Genomic DNA, 17364 nt, shown 5'->3' on the forward strand with positions numbered 1-17364 from the left:
GCTGCAGAAAAGCAGCACTTAAGAGAAGAGATGTTTTATGAAAGTTGCTTTATATTTTGTGGGACTGAGTCTTACATTTGTGTTTCCTGATAAGAAATTGCTGCTGAGATAGAGAATGTTTGAGGAACTAACACATGTTCTGTTAGTGGATTTAGAAGTAAAATGTCCCTATCCTGATAAAGAGTATGGATTTTGCATTCCCATCAGCAATGAAGAAGTGTTCCTCTCTCCCCACATCCTCGCCAGCATGTGGTGTCGCTTGAATTTTTGATCTTAGCCATTCTGATGGGTGTAAGATGGAATCTCAGAGTTGTTTTGATTTGCATTTCCCTGATGACTAAGGACGTTGAGCATTTCTTTAAGTGTTTCTCAGCCATTTGATATTCCTCTGTTGAGAATTCTCTGTTTGAAAGGCAGATTTGGCCCAGGGGTCCCATTCAAACTAAAGCACCAGCCATGGACAATAAAGGCGGTAAACTCTAAACCCCTACCCAGATCTAGCCAATGGTCAGGACATTCTCCACAGTAGAGTGGAGAGTGGGATATGACTTTCACACGAACTCTGTTGCCTCATATGTGACCATGTCCCCTGGAGGGGGAGACCTGGTGGCACTCAGAGGAAGGATAGCAGGTTACCAAGAAGAGACTTGATACCCTATGAGCATATACAGGGGGAGGTAATCCCCCTCAGGAACAGTCATAGGGGAGGGGAATAAGGGGAAAATGGGAGGGAGGGAAGAAGGGGAGGATACAAGGGATGGGATAACCATTGAGATGTAACAAGAATAAATTAATAAAAAATTTAAAAAAGAGTATGGATTTTCTCATTTCTCCTTGAACCTAAGTAAAAACAGTATTGTTTATGAAACATTTACAAAATATAAAAATTATTTATACATAAATATGAAATATAAAAGTATTTTATATAAAACATTTATTAAAATATAATTTCATGAAAATGTTAAATATACATACTTCTTAGGGGAAGAAAACACAAATTCTCACTTCTAGTGTTATAGTCTTCTTCCTGTTGGTGTTGGTGACCAAAAAATCCGCTTGAGGAGGAAAGGCTTTCCTGGCGTGATCTAAGGAAAACAAGGCAGGACCTGAAAACAGGGGCCTAGTGCCAGGAACTGAAGCAAACATCAGGGAGGAACACTGCTTACTAGCTTGCTTCCACACTTACATCCATCTGTCTTTCTTGACAGACCCAGGGCCACCTCCATAAGGATGGTACCACTCATCATGGACTGGGCCCTTCTGAATCAACTGACAACCAACAAAATGTCCCACAGACATGCTCCTGAGCCAGTAGGTTGGAGGCAATGCCTCAGCTGTGATTCCTTCTTCCTAGGCATCCCCAATATGTGCCAAGTTGACAAAACAAAACTGCCCAGCACATCTGATGTTTAAAAAATGAATTAATATAATTTTTTTTAAAGAAAAGGGTTGTCAGGGTCAAAACAGGTATTTTCCACCAGGACTCATCATCTCGCTTTAGGGGAAAAATAAGCTGCAGAAGAGACCACTAAAACTATAACTATAATTTGAACTACATTCTCATTTTTTTATTGAATTTTTTAAAACATAAATGTTCAGTGTGTTGTGAAAATTCAACAAAGCATTTTTTTAGCCTTCTAAAAATACACCTAACACCTTTTTTTTAAGTTGCACAAAATAATTTGCAGGAAGCAACTAACACTGAGCAATGAACATCATATAGTCAGAAGCTTCAAATATATCCCACAGCAGAGTTCAATGTTGGTAACGAGATAAAACTGGAAAACAATTTTCAATGTCTAGGATGCCTTTTCCCCCCAAAGAATAACTACAAAGCATTTACCAGCCACATAATTGGGAAGGCTCTCGGGAAAAGAAGATACAGCTACAGCTTTTTCAGTATCTTTTTTAAATGTTACCTAGAAATAACATTCAGGCATCATTGTTAACCACTTAATGCTAAGCTTTCAAAAGTAATAAAATAGAGTAGAACTTGGGAACTTGAAATAAAGGAACAATGTTGTCTCAGATTCTACTTGTCTGTGTAGAGCAGCCTCCAGGTGCCAGATTTCTTTAGAAGAAGATTCCTCACAAATATTCAAGGCAAGTTCCCTCCCAGGCTTATATAACCCAGTGTATAGTGACGGTTCCAGTCCACTAATGTCTGAGAAGCCTCATGTTTCTCCACAGTGTACCCAAGTTCAAGAATGCTCACACACACTCAGCGCCAGGAATTCCTTTTCACTTTCTCCTCCGTTGTACTGACCTCTCTTTTCTCATCACCTGTAGAAAGAATTAAATCAACATTGCGACCTGTCCATCAAGCCCGAGTAACCTGGATGCTCCTGCTCATAAAAGGAGTGTGAATTTGTATTCTTGGATGCCTTGAGCATCAGTGTCAACAAAGGTGACAAAGAGAGGGCCTCTACTCCACACTCCATTTTCTTTTCTATAAGTGATGCTAACTGAAGGATGCAGTAATAACTAAAAAGTCCTTTAGCATTTAACTGGTAAGTAAATGTGGAACTCATAGTGTTGTTCATTTGAAGGGCATGAAGAAATTTTCTCTTGTACTGTTTCCATTATTTCCCAAACCATGAGAATTAAGGGCAAGTTCTCCCTTCCCTGAAAAGATGAAAACCAGCTGTGGACATATCAGCCCACAAAGTGGCTCCAGGATTCCTTCTAATTTCCACAGAGCCTTCATGTTGATGGGACCAAACCATGTTGCTGTGACAATCATCCTCCTGTTGATCCTAAATAGGTCAGGACACTTTAACTAAACAAGCATTTGAAAATTTCAGGAGTGTAGCTTTTCTGTTGAAAACATTAAAGAATTTTGATGCAAATTATATGCCAAGTCCTGAACATGTTAGAGAATTAACCTCCCACCCTATCCCCAATGCAACCTGAAAGCAGAAGGCACACTGGCTTGCTGACACAAAGCAGCAAATGGCAGTGAGGTGGGAGGGGCTTTATCATAGTTACCAATTTGACAAAGTGCAGGCATGTTCAGAAAATGTGTCTCCAAGTTTGACATTTATTTATAAGGCAGTGCATACAGTGTGTCATATGTAGACAGTAGTAAAAAATAAAAATGACATATACCAGTACATGTGTGGATAGTGTGTGATGCCCATACCCTTTACCTTTGTCCATTTCGGGGATTTCTTTTCACTGTTAGTAGGCTCCTCTTTTTATTAACAAAATGAGGCAGAACAAAAGTAAACTGATGGTCCACAGCTGTTCTCAGATGCAAGGAGTGAAGGCTTACTTGCATAAAGCTGTGCCCTTAAGTTTTTTCTTGTGTTGGTAATTATCAACTGGAAGGTCATATGACAGATTTAACAGAGGCCAGATATTGGCTTCATGTGGCAAAGGATTCTCTAATATCAATTATATCTTCCGTGAGAAATACATTTCAAAGTACAGAAAGCCCAAAATGATGGCACTTCTTGCCTTCCCCTGCTACTAGGTACCTTGTCATTCCTTGACATCTTCAGTTCCAACTTCACAGATGCCCTGGCTTCCTGCTTCAACCAGAGCCCAGGCCAGCTTTTCATCAGACAGCAGTGGAAAGATGATGTTTTTACAATGTAAATAGATCTTGTTGTCAGAAATCAAAATTTTCATAATATTCCAGATCTTCAAAGGAAAAAAATAGAAACAGTTCACCATGGTCCAAAAGATGCTGTCATAATTTAGCCTCTGCCTGTGTTCAAATGAGTGCAAAGAACAGCTACCATGGTGACAAACAGAAGATGGGCTTCAAAATGCTTCCGCAGAGTATGTCTATGAAAACTTATGGTTCCTTTTTTATTATAAATGTGAATCTGTAAATATTAATATTTACATATGTGGTCATATGTAGGTCAAAAAAGTACAAAGTGATTTTTTAAAAGATTTTTTTCTGAGTAGAGATCAAATTATTTAGGCTACATGTAATTAAAACATGCTGCATATGTTGGTTAAACAAATTCTGGAAATGACTTATCTCTGCACAATTTCAATGTAAATTGTCTTGATCAGGCCAGACTGAAAGAAAACTTGAGCTTTCACTGAAGTACTTGGGGCTGTCTCTAGTCCTGTGTGAACATTTTTCACAGGCATCGTTTTAAAAGTAAAGTGAAAGAGATTATTCTGGATAACTAGATATCAAAATAATGAGATAGAAATATCAGGTGAATGATAAAAATAAATACATGTGAGAAGTCCCCTAAAACACAACCTGTTCAGAGCTCTCACTTCCTGAGAGATGCTGCGACTCAAGCCTTTGAAAACATGTGCATAGTTTCCCTTTGGTACTCTGGTGCCTCACATTTGGCCATGTCCACTGGAGGGGGAGACCTGGTGGCACTCAGAGGAAGGACAGCAGGTTACCAAGAAGAGACTTGATACCCTATGAGCATATACAGGGGGAGGTAATCCCCCTCAGGAACAGTCATAGGGGAGGGGAATAAGGGGAAAATGGGAGGGAGGGAAGAATGGGAGGGTACAAGGGATGGGATAACCATTGAGATGTAACAAGAATAAATTAATAAGAAAAAAAGAATAAATTTAAGAAAGGCAGAACAGCAAAAAAATAAATAAAAAATAAAAATAAAAATAAAAATTTCAATAAGGTACCACAAAAAAAAAAAAAAAGAAAAGAAATTTTTCAATAGCCCGAAGAGGTGCCACAGAAATCCCCAAACAGCATTGCTAAGATAATGTGTTACTCTTCATAAACAGCCAGCAGGCCTTCGTTGCTGAAGATAGCGCCTGCATGTGAACATTGACAGTTCACTGCCTTATTCAGCCATCATCAGAGATTTTATTTTCCTGCAGCATATGGGGAGAAATACAGAAATCCACAGCCAGACATTACACACACACTGAGCGCGCGCGCGCGCACACACACACACACACACACACACACACACACACTGAGACAGAGATGGGAAGAGCTTGAAACATATAGCTTTAAATGTGATAGCTACATTAAATACCTCTCCTCAGAACTCAGGAAACCCCATGAATGAGGAGACAGAAAGAGGGTAAGAGCCAGAAGAGATGGAGGACAAAAGAGAACAAGGCCCCGTATATCAATTGATTTATGAACTCACAGAGACTGAAGCAGAAAGCACAGAACCAATCAGGTTTATACCAGGTCCTCTGAGAATATAGTATAGCTTCAGTTTAGTCTTTTTATGCTATTCATGAGTGTTAACGAGTGTGTCTGATTCTTGTGCCTTCTCTTGGCACTCTTTTTCTTCTATTGCTTTGCTAGTCCAATCAATGTGATGGATTTTGTTTTATCCTATTATATTTAATTTTGTTATATATTGTTGTTATCACTTAGATAGCTGTTCTTCCAGATGGGAAGGGAAGTGGAGGAAATCGAGAATAGTAGAGGGAAACTAAACTGTAACCAGAATATATTGTATTGTATCTATTGTTTATTTTTTGTTTTGTTTTGTTTTGGAGACATGTTTCTCTGTGTGTAGCCCTGAATATCCTGAAACTCTCTCTTTAGGCCAGGCTGGCCTCGAACTCACAGATATTTGAGTTTGCCTCTGCCTCCTGAGTGCTGAGATTACTACTAGCTTGTATTGTGTCTCTCCTTAATAAAGAGAGGAAAGAAAGAAAGAAAAATTTCCAATATATTTTTACCTTGAGGTTTCCACACTATAACCTTACTAAATGGAAAGTGATTATATTTTTTTAAAAAATATCCATTTTTAATTTTTACATATGATTCCAGATTTGTCCTCTAGGCCAGTGAAGGACTAATTAAGCCCTCATCTGCATCGCTGATCTATTGTATACAGCTGCCTCTTCTCTCACATTCATGCTTTTCTACCGTCTAAGCATCCCTAAGACCTTCAGTGCTCCCTCAGACTTAACATTCCCTATTCCATGCACAACAACCCCATTATTCCTGTAGGGGTTCCTGTTTGTGTATTCTTCTAGAAAACACAACCGTTGAGCACTAACCATAGGAACCTAGTCACAGTGTGGCCACAGCGATTTACAGCTGGGAGCCTGGTAAGCCCTCTCCAGTGAGTCTCGAGTCCACGACGCATCACATGTTCTCTCCTAGTGTTGTTAGGGAAAACAACTTGTGCTGCGAAAGCTGACATTTTGACATATCTCAGTACAACATATATAAGTGATTATTCAACTTTTCATATTTTTTTGTTCCAAATATCATCACCACTGTACATGGCTCTGGGGATATTCCTTAACAATATCTTGAAGCATTTCCTTAAAGTGTCTGTGAATGCGATGCACAGTAATTATATATAATTCTCCTGACTTAGCAGTCTATTTGAATAACTTAAAGAGACCTAATTTAGGATAATTTACATTTAGTGGATCTATTTTTACAGTGCATAACATTTTTCATTCTAAATTCACATGAACCAATTGTCCTGAGTTTCCTGCCTTTTTCACTGAGAGTTTTGATTCAGCTTAATTCCATTGTCAACAAAGTGTGTGTGTGTGTGTGTGTGTGTGTGTGTGTGTGTGTGTGCACGTGTGCCCCTACACAAGCACGTACATGTGCACGTGTATGCACATTTGTGTACTCATAAAAAAGAGAATTTTTTTTTCTACATTGTATTAGTTAGGGTTCTCTAGAAAAACAGGATGGACAAAATGATATAACAAAAGGTCGTTTATCAGATTTTTCTAGATGATATAGTCTGAGTAGTCCAACAGTGGCTATTTTCACACAAGAGCATCTTGTTGGAGTATGATCTGGTAATTTATATTTGTTAATTCCTTGCCCCCTGAAACCGGTACTGCAGACTGTCATGCACCCCATGGAATACCCTTTAACCTTGCCTCCCTGTTTGACTAGTAAAGAAAGCCAATAGCTGGGCAGAGTCAGAGGAAGGTGGGTGTGGTGAAGGTTCACCAGTTTGGGGACAGAGAGGATCTTGGGAGAAAGAATCAGATGGACCCAGAGCAGGAAGAAGGAGGAGACTGCCTTGTGATAGAGAACAGCCGTATGGGCCCAGAGGAGGAACTCTGAAGCTCCACACGGAAAAAAAAAATGGCCTAGATGAACAAGCTTAGCAAGTATTTGGGGATTTTGGATGGGAAGTAGCCGGGACAGAAATTGCTAGAACAGATGGCGTGGGATAGAGGACGAGGGATTGGAAGGTAGTTTAGGAGGTTAATATCTGCCCAGCCCCAGGTAAACCAAGGTTATTCTAAAATAAAGCAGGTATTTGTGCCTTTTATTCTGAAAGTAGTTAAATAATAGCACCATAACAACTATAGCCTAAAAATAAACATTTATTGGGCCTTACCATTAGACTAAGAGCAAAAGCATCTGAAAACCCAGCCTGTATTGGAAGGCTGAAGAAGCTAGCCTGATACCAGGGAAGAACAGTGATTTCAGCAGAAGCTCCCAAAGGGCCTTAGTTTGGTTCCTAGCACCCAACACGGCAGCTTATAACCATCTGTAACTCCAATCCCAGGGGATCAATCCATGCCCTTCTTCTGGTTTCCTTGAGGACAAGTCAAGTACATGGTATACATTAGTCCATGCAGTCAAGATACCCCTACACATAAAATTTTATAAAATCATTACTAAATGTGTAACTAATGAATTTTATAGATCTATGGGTACAAGTTTAGATTTCAAAGAAAGGTTTTAGTTTTTCAAACTATGATTTAAATAATAATATACATATATACATACATGCATGCATGCAAACATACATATACAAACATACATACATACATACATATATATTCACAGTAAAACATTAACATGTGTTGCCACAGCACTTTCATGTTTAGTATATAGCTTACAAGGGTAGAGATTAGTAAGCTGGATCAGCAAAAGACACTTAACACCAAACCTGACAGAAAACATTTACCATCAAGCCTGACAGAGGACACTTACCATCAAGCCTGACAGAGGACACTTACCATCAAGCCTGACAGAAGACACTTACCATCAATCCTGACAGAGGACACTTACCATCAATCCTGACAGAAGACACTTACCATCAATCCTGACAGAAGACACCTACCATCAAGCCTGACAGAGGACACTTACCATCAAGCCTGACAGAAGACACTTACCATCAAGCCTGACAGAGGACACTTACCATCAAGCCTGACAGAGGACACTTACCATCAAGCCTGACAGAGGACACTTACCATCAAGCCTGACAGAAGACACTTACCACCAAGCCTGACAGAGGACACTTACCATCAAGGCTGACAGAAGACACTTACCACCAAACCTGACAGAGGACACCATCAAGCCTGACAGAAGACACTTACCATCAAGCCTGACAGAAGACACTTACCATCAAGCCTGACAGAGGACACTTACCATCAAGCCTGACAGAAGACACTTACCATCAATCCTGACAGAGGACACTTACCATCAATCCTGACAGAGGACACTTACCATCAAGCCTGACAGAAGACACTTACCATCAAGCCTGACAGAAGACACTTACCATCAAGCCTGACAGAAGACACTTACCATCAAGCCTGACAGAGGACACTTACCATCAAGCCTGACAGAAGACACTTACCATCAAGCCTGACAGAAGACAATTACCATCAAGCCTGACAGAAGACACTTACCATCAAGCCTGACAGAGGACACTTACCATTAAGCCTGACAGAAGACACTTACCACAAAGCCTGACAGAAGACACTTACCATCAAGCCTGACAGAAGACACTTACCATCAAGCCTGACAGAGGACACTTACCATCAAGCCTGACAGAAGACACTTACCATCAAGCCTGACAGAGGACACTTACCATCAAGCCTGACAGAGGACACTTACCATCAAGCCTGACAGAAGACACTTACCATCAAGCCTGACAGAGGACACTTACCATCAAGCCTGACAGAAGACACTTACCATCAAGCCTGACAGAAGACACTTACCATCAAGCCTGACAGAGGACACTTACCATCAAGCCTGACAGAAGACACTTACCATCAAGCCTGACAGAAGACACTTACCATTAAGCCTGACAGAGGACACTTACCACCAAGCCTGACAGAAGACACTTACCATCAAGCCTGACAGAAGACACTTACCATCAAGCCTGACAGAAGACAATTACCATCAAGCCTGACAGAAGACACTTACCATCAAGCCTGATGACCTAAATTCAATGTATATGACCCACATAGAGGAAAGAGTAAATCAACCCCTGCCATGGCACACGCACACTCCCAAAAATAAAAATAATTAAAACTTTTAGAAAGAAGGAAAGATTTTGTCTTTCTTGAATGAATGTTACTTGTAAAAAGATGCTTCAGAAGCTTGCCATAGCTGTTATTAAACATCAGTCAACTAACTTCCTAAAATATATGAAGGGAAGCCTAATGAGGTCTCCTAATAATGGGGTAGACTGGTCTTCTCTTGACACCAAATAAGGCTTTCAGTGATGGGACTGGGTTTCACTCAATTGAGTTGCTGGCAAGGAAGGTTCCATGGAAAACTCTAGACAACCTGGTCTCCTTCTAAGACAATAGGATGCTCCACTGAGAGTGGAGTCCCATTAGTAAGGACAACACCCACACAACTCATTGAGCTGGTACCTACATGGAGCCTTCACACCAATGTTCTACTGTGTTTGGTGTGGGAAGATGCTCTGCAAGCCACCAAAGCAAAAACATAAACACCAACCCAGCCACAAAACATTTGACCTACACTCTGTCCTGCCTGCAGAATATGCTATGACAATGATGCCACAGAACTTGTAGGAGTAATCACAGTCTGATTTGATTTAAGGACCATTTCATGAGATGGAACACGTAATTGGGTGACCAAGAGCCAAAGAATAGATATACTAGAGACCTAGGGTAAAACCAAACAGTACTGTTCCAAAATAAATAAATAAATAAACAAATAAGTAAAATTAACAAAACTACTCCTAATGATATTCTGCTGAACTCATAGATTAGTGCCTTACTCTGACATCAGAGAAGCTTCCTCCAGCAACAGATGGGAACACATTCAGAGACCCACATCCAGACATTAGATGGAGATAGAATCTAATGGGATGTCTCCATCACATGACTTCCCTCAGAGCTCAGGGAGCTCCATGGAAGAGGAGACAGAAAGAGTATAAGAGCCAGAGACAATGGAGGACACCATGAGAGCAAGGTCTTCTAAACCAAAAGGATTGATTAGTGCACATATGAACTCATGGAGAAGGTTTTGATGAAAATATCCAATGTAAGGATGAATGTTCCCGGGTCTCTCATTCTCTGCACATTTTCTGGTTGTAGCCTCTGTATTTGCTTCCATCTGCTGTAGGAAGCTGTAGAAGCTTCTCTGGTGATGGCTGAGTAAGACACTGATCTGTGAGTATAGCACAATTTTGGTAGGAGTCATTTTGTTGCTACGTTTTTGTTTGTCTTATTTTGTTTTATTTGTTTTTTTCATTTGATATACACAGGAATATTTGCTTTTTCCTTTCCTGTACCAAAGAAACTAGCACACGAGAGTGTGCTCTTTGTAGGCACCAGCTCATCTTCTCCATATGCAGTGAGTTGTGTAGGTGTTGTCTTCAGCAGCGGGGCCTTGTCATCAGTTTGTAGAGAGCAACCTATAGTCTTGGCAATAGCCTGTGTTGTTTATGGTTTCCCCTTTGGCCAACAACTCAATTAGATGTAGCCTAACTCTGGTCCTGGAAACTTCATTTGGTGAGAGGAAACATCCAGTTGGGATTCTGGATCCTCCATTATTTGGTGACTTTATTTATCTTTATTGAGCTTTATTTAGATCACATGTGTATATATCTTAGGAAGTTTCTACTGTATTAGGGTTTAACTACCCCTAAAATGGCCCTTAATTAGCTATCTTTCTTAATATTCCTTCCCTTATCCCCGACTCTCTCCTTCTCCACTTGATCCTTCCATTCCATCCTCTCAATCCATAATTATCTATTCTAATTTCTTTTCTTAAGAAGTTATATTTGCCATCTACATCCTATCTCCCACCCCCCAATCTCTAATCTCTACCTAGAAGCACAGAGGACTGCAGACTTTTAAAAGATGTGCCCAGTATATAAAAAGCAGCCTCAGTCTCTAAATATTCACATTTCTCTGGCATTTTCAGATAACTGGGAATTTCTCTCTGAATGAGATGACCTCTTCACAATCTAATTTATCTCCAAATCACCAGCTGTGGGAAGATCTCCTGCACTGGCCAACTCCTTTCTCCTATGTGTCACCTCTGGGCCTGGTGCCTGATTTTCAGGTTCGTCTTGACCTGCTGTTCTGCTAATCACACTACTGGGCTGGGCCTCTTAAGTTTCTCTAGACTTTGGCATGGTTATGTGTTTGGTGTTCACTCAAGCTTGATTATATAAATGAGAGAATAAATAGGGGAGATATGTTGCCAGCGAGCAATCAGATTCTGTTAGAGTGAATAGGGGAAATGCGTTATGCCAGATAGATCGTAATAAAAACCTACTCCAGACCCCACATACCCTCTAACGCTAGTTCTCTGCAGGCAGCTTTCAAATTCACTTTACTGAGACTCTTCTCAACTGTTCTAAGGCTAGGTTATTTTAAAATGTTCAACATGAAAGAGATTTGGACGGAAATGAAGTAATAGCAAATGTCCCCCAACGTGTGAATTCTTTGGTACCCTCTGTTACAATCCAATCACAGATGGCTCTGTTCTCTGGCAATCCTACAGGCACTGCACTCTATACATTATCAAATGTATGTAATGAGAGTAGACATGGTGGCATATGTCTTTAATCGCAGTAGTTGGGAGGCAGAGGTAGACAGATCTCTAAGGCCAGCTTGAGTTTGAGGTCAGCTGATTCTACATTGTAAGGTTCAAGACTGCCAAGGGTAAATAGAGAGATCCTGGCCAAAACAACAACAACAAACTCCCAAATATACATATAAGGCAACAAAAGGGCCCCTCTTTTCCTCACTTCTAAACATTTATTGCACTAATACAATATATTTGCAAATACAATAAAAGGCCAAGAAGAGTCTGGTAAACAGTAAAACATCTGGGATAATTTTAACTTAATGTCATGCAAAATCTGGATAAACACTGAATATGGAATCTTAAAGGTCGAGCTACTTTGCCTCATGTTAAATGCAGTCACAATAATTATGTGAGGATTTCAAAAGCCAGCCGTCAGAATGTCAAAATTATTTTCAGATGTTTTATTTCCTCCTCTAGCTTATCCTTGGCTTGTTTACATGAGCAGGTTGACTTCTTCAAGCACAACTGTGATCCATATTACCACACCATCAACTCCTGGGTCTAAAACCATCCTGCAGAGCCTTATCATTGTGAAGTGATGTGGCAGCAGCTCCGAATGGCATTCAGGGTCTCCAAGCTCAGTTCTGCTGTTCCCTGTTTCTATATGTCACTTACATGTTCACTATTTTCCAAACTGTACCCCTTGCTACCACCACTACTCTGCATCATCTGCTAGGAATGGCTAATCTCTGACCTTCCTAGTCACTTTCTCCTTTCTGCATTCCTATCTGCATTGCTGCTCGGTAGTCCTGTGTGCATGTATGAGTATGTATGCATAATGTTTATAAGACACTTGCTTTCTGAGATTGTGGTTTGCTGTCTACATCTTCCACAATTCTGAACATTTTGTAAGTGCTCTGCAAATGCGTATGGAAAAATGAACAAGTGATTATGCACCCTAATAAAAGTTAGCATGTTGACCATGTATTTAGAGTGTTTATGCTCACAAGACCTGTTCCAAATACTGGTTCTTTCTACCTGTTGCTTGACAATTTTAAGAAAATAATCTCCTCTCCCAGCACCACCTTCTGACATTGCGTCTTATTTGTGCTGTTGCTTTAATATGGCCATTGGCAAATCCTCGGAGGGAAGAATTGCACACTGTTTCTTGTTTACAACAATGTGGAACTATTTCAAACCATTTTCACTGTCCCCAAACATAGACATTCCTAGTTCACTCTGTCCAGAAATGCACAAATGATGAAAAATTTGAAATTGTCTCTAGAATAGACAGTAATGAGGCACTCATTTATACCCTAAATTTACATAAAATAAATATGCATATTTGAAAGGCAAAATAATTCTTAGAGACTAGCAAGGGTATAGCTGTAAAAATGAGAGTTCAAATGTCATTCTTTTATTTCTTCAGAAAGGTTTAAGTTCTGCATTTTTGGTTCTTTTAAATCTTAGTCATGATATTTGAACATACGCTTTGATTTCTGCTACTTTTGCCTCCAGACAAAAACTATCTGTACATTGCTGTTGAAATGAAGGAGTAACACCACTATCCATGAAGATTTTAAGTATTTGGATTTGGACACAGAAAGTTTTATGAGGGAGACTTTAAGATCTGAAAGTTTAAAGTCAGTTCTATTCTAGAAAGGATATAGTCCCTGTTGAAGTTCTTTTTTATAAAACTGTGTTTGTTTCCCTTAGCTTATTTCTTAATCCAGTTATCAGACAAGTAATTGAGACTTTTATACTACAAGGCTTCACAACACAATCTTGAGCAGGTTAAGTCTGTTCTTAACCCTCTATGCTCTTTTGTCTCACTCCCAGCAAACATCCTGGCAGTACTTGCACTTTGTAGCTTACCTCGGCTCCAGTTCCTTCCTCCTGATCTTCCTTGGACCTTTCCTATGGCTAAATCCCCTGGCTGAATCTCCTAACTCCTGCTTCCGGGACTAGCAGGAAATCCAGCCCTATTTTCTCGCTTGTTCATCCATTGGCTGTAAGCTGCTCTATTGACATATCAGGGGGACAATGGGAAGCAGAGTTTATATAGCATTTAGACAGGACATCAGAATTTGAGGTACACAATGACCTTATGCCTACAGTTGCCCAGAAGCTGAAACACTAAGTGCTGTATGTATTCTAATCCTGAGAACAGAAGCTGTGCTGTCAGGAGGAAGGGACTCTTGGGGAACAGGATGAGATCATGGAAGGGAAACCATGCCAGGAAGAGTAGCCGGTCTGCAGTTTAATTCCAGAGTTCCCCATATCCACTTCCAGTCAAAGAGGGACTCCTGAGATATCTTTGCCCCCCCTCTCTCTTTGAGTTCATTGTAATCTTTTTTTTCACTTTTTCAGGATTTTAAATAAAGTTTGGTTAAACAGAAAGTTGTAAGTAGTTATTGAGTGAGCATGTTCCCACCTTTGGGATGCTCCGGTATCCTGGAGGAATAATACTTACGTGACAAGTCATGTTCGGAAGTCCATAGACGCAGCTTCAATGAACAGTGTTATGAGGTGATGTGTAGGAAGTGTGTGTGGAAGAAGACACACTCCTGAACACTAACCAGGAAACATGTGCCAAGAGAAACAGCTGTGAGATAGGATTTTCTGTACTTGAAGCAGGATGAAAAAAACACAAAGTACGGTCATTCAGATTTTGAGATTTATTTATTTTTATGTTACATGTATGAAAGTTTTGCCTAAATGTATATAGATGCACTGCATGTTGTGTCTAGATCCCTTGGAAGCCAGAAAAGGATGCTGAGTCCTCTGAAACTGAAGTTACAGATGATTATGAGCCACCACATGGGTACGGGGAACCAAATCTAGTCTTCCGCAGGAGCATCAAGCGTTCTTACTTGCTGAGCCATCTCTCGAGTCCCTGCCATTTGAATTTTAAAGCAAGAGTTATCCGGTAGGCGTGGGAATATAAATTATGTCTAGCCAAAGCTCCCCCATGCTTTAGCTATCATGACTGATTAGGACTGTGCAGTTAGTCAAGACAGGCCAATAAGACTCTTTCCCAGAACATTTCTGGGGAGATAAGAAAAAAAAGACGGTTTTGCTGAGCTTGATGTGCTGTGAGACAAGCACTGAGATGTGGAGAGCCATTTTTCCTCAAGTGCAGCAGGACCCTCTTCAACAGAGACCGAGTAGTAACACGTGATGCCCTTCATTTAACTGTGCCTGAAATGTTGCCTTAAGGTTTTGTTTGCTTGTTTGTTTTTCTGTACACAAACCAATACATTTTCTATTGTGAAAGACATTTGAGCTGCTTTTCTGTCATTTACAATGAGAGACTCCTGGCCTGTAAATCATTCACTGGATTTGCATGGTCCTGCTCTATTCATTCGCTATAACTCTCATTGCTTTCTTTGAAAATGTGCATTCTCACAGGGTGGACTTGCCTTAATCACTAACTATTCACTTCGGTGTCTTCTTGTGTTTTCATTTACAAAACACACCTGAGAGTAAGCTCCTCTTATTAACACAATAGTGGTATCTAGAGCCCCACCTAACTGTAAACGCTAGACCATGAACGACGTCAGCTAAGTGCATAAGAGATAAGAGCATTCCCCACAGAGGAGGGTAACGAGCCAACCTTGCTCCATTCTGGCCCAGTTCTGCTCTAACTTGATTGAAGTGAATTATGCTGAACTTAAAACACCTTGCTGGGCACAACTCCATAAAAGGTATGTGGGTGTCATATTCTCCAAGAACTCAAACAGAAGCTGAACCCCCCCCCCCACAGCTGTGGAGGAGACTCTTACTACAGGTGAAATTGCCTTGCCTTTCATTTTAGCTGAGGCTCCTAACAGAGAGCAACAAAGACTCTACATCGGTGGTTCTCAACCTGTGGGCTCCTTTTACAGGGGTTGACTAAGACCATCTGCATATCAGATATTCACATTACAATCCACAACAGTAGAAAATTGCAGTTATGAAAGAGCAACAAAAATGATTTTATAGTTGGGCATCACCACAACTCGAGAAACTGTGTGTAATAAGGGAATCACTATTATGAGGACTGAGACCTGCTGCACTAGATGATGTTGCTTCATTCTTTATTGAAAATAAAAATTTCATGCACTGGAAAGATGCCTCAGGGTTTGAGAGCAATGGCTCCTCTTTCGAAGGACCTAGGTTCAATACCCAACATCCAAAAGGCAAACTCGTAATTATCTGGAAATCCAATTCCAAGAGATCTGATACCCTCAAACAAACATACATGGAGACAAAACATCAATGAAAATATAAATAAGTTAGCCATTTAAAAATAGAAAATGGATTTTTCATGCAATATATTCTGGTTATAGTTTCCCCTCCCCCAGCTTCTCCCAGATTTTTGACACTTCCTCACCTACCCAACTCTATACCCTTCTTTCTATCTCTCATTAGAAAATAAAATAGGCACGTAAAATAATTAATCATCACCATTATCATCATCACCATCATCATCATCATCATCATCATCATCATCATCATCATCATCAAGCAAACTGGCATAGGACACAACAAACAACTAGGGGGAAACAGCCAAAGAAAAAGCACAAGAAAAATATACCGACTCTGAGACAGACATACTCACATATACAGAAATCCCATAAAACAAGTTTGGAAACCATAATATGTAAGCAAAATATTGGTAAGGCTAAAATAGAAGAACATACCATGACAAAGCATTATGATGTAAGTTACCATTGAGTTAATTCTTTGTTGGCCACATACTGCTGGCCATGGGGCCTGGCCTTAAGTGTGGTATATATATCCAATGAGACTCCACTAGAAAATACTATTTTTTTCTTTTGTGAGTGGTTGTCAGCTGGAGATAGATTTGGGATTAGGGATGGAGGCTTTAGTCTACTCACCCTCTTAGCACTGGGATCCCACATGGTGTAGACTTGTGTAGGCCTCCTGAATGCTGTCACAGGCTCTGTCAGTTCATATGTGTGTCCCTCCTGTTAGGTCTAAAAGAGTTTGTTTCCTTGGTGTCTTCCATCCTTAAGCGTCATTCAGCCTCCTTTTCCGCAGGGTTCCCTGGTCCCTGAGGGAAGGGATTGAAGTGGAGACCTATCATTTAGGACTGAGTGTGCCAGGGTTTCTCACTCTCTGCACATTATCTGGTTGTGAGTCTCTGTATTTGTTCCCATATACTGCAAGAGGAACTTCTCTGATGATGGCTGAGCAAGACACATATAGTTTCATCCTTCTTTAATAAATTTCTTTTAAGTTTAACACACACACACACACACACACACACACACACACACACACATTACTGTTTGCAAACTTTAGCACTTTTTGGTATTTTTGTGGGAATTTTTATTTACTGTTCTTGAATTCCAAGCAATCTCTGTAATTGCTGAAGAACATGTGATGTTCTCAAAGATGAAGGATGACACCACGAATACAGTGTCATTTGTCTCTCCAATTCTCTCCTTTTCTCTGAAATATCACTTAAAGGGTCTAAATGAGTTTACAAAATCTGGCTGGTTCTTAACAATATCTCAAAAAAAAGTTTTGGATTACAGAGGGCATGGGACAAGAAAGAAAACGGAAGGAGCTGGGGGTGGTGGTGCACATCTTTAATCCCAGCACTTGGGAGGCAAAGGCAGGTGATCGCCATGAGTTTGAGGCCA

At 40.2% G+C, this 17364-nt stretch overlaps 1 long non-coding RNA gene across 1 annotated transcript; it reads right to left on the reverse strand.

The window, feature by feature from the left end:
- Positions 1-1847: 1847 nt before the first annotated feature.
- Positions 1848-16764, reverse strand: LOC311579810. The gene is made up of 4 exons (XR_014773252.1): positions 16594-16764; positions 3480-3645; positions 2216-2283; positions 1848-1919 (listed from the first exon to the last, which is right to left on the reverse strand). It is a non-coding gene; the product is annotated as an uncharacterized lncRNA (long non-coding RNA).
- Between the last annotated feature and the right edge of the window lie 600 nt (positions 16765-17364).

This window comes from Acomys minous, assembly GCF_964271855.1.
Source record: "Acomys minous genome assembly, chromosome: 12".
Lineage (NCBI taxonomy): Eukaryota > Metazoa > Chordata > Mammalia > Rodentia > Muridae > Acomys > Acomys minous.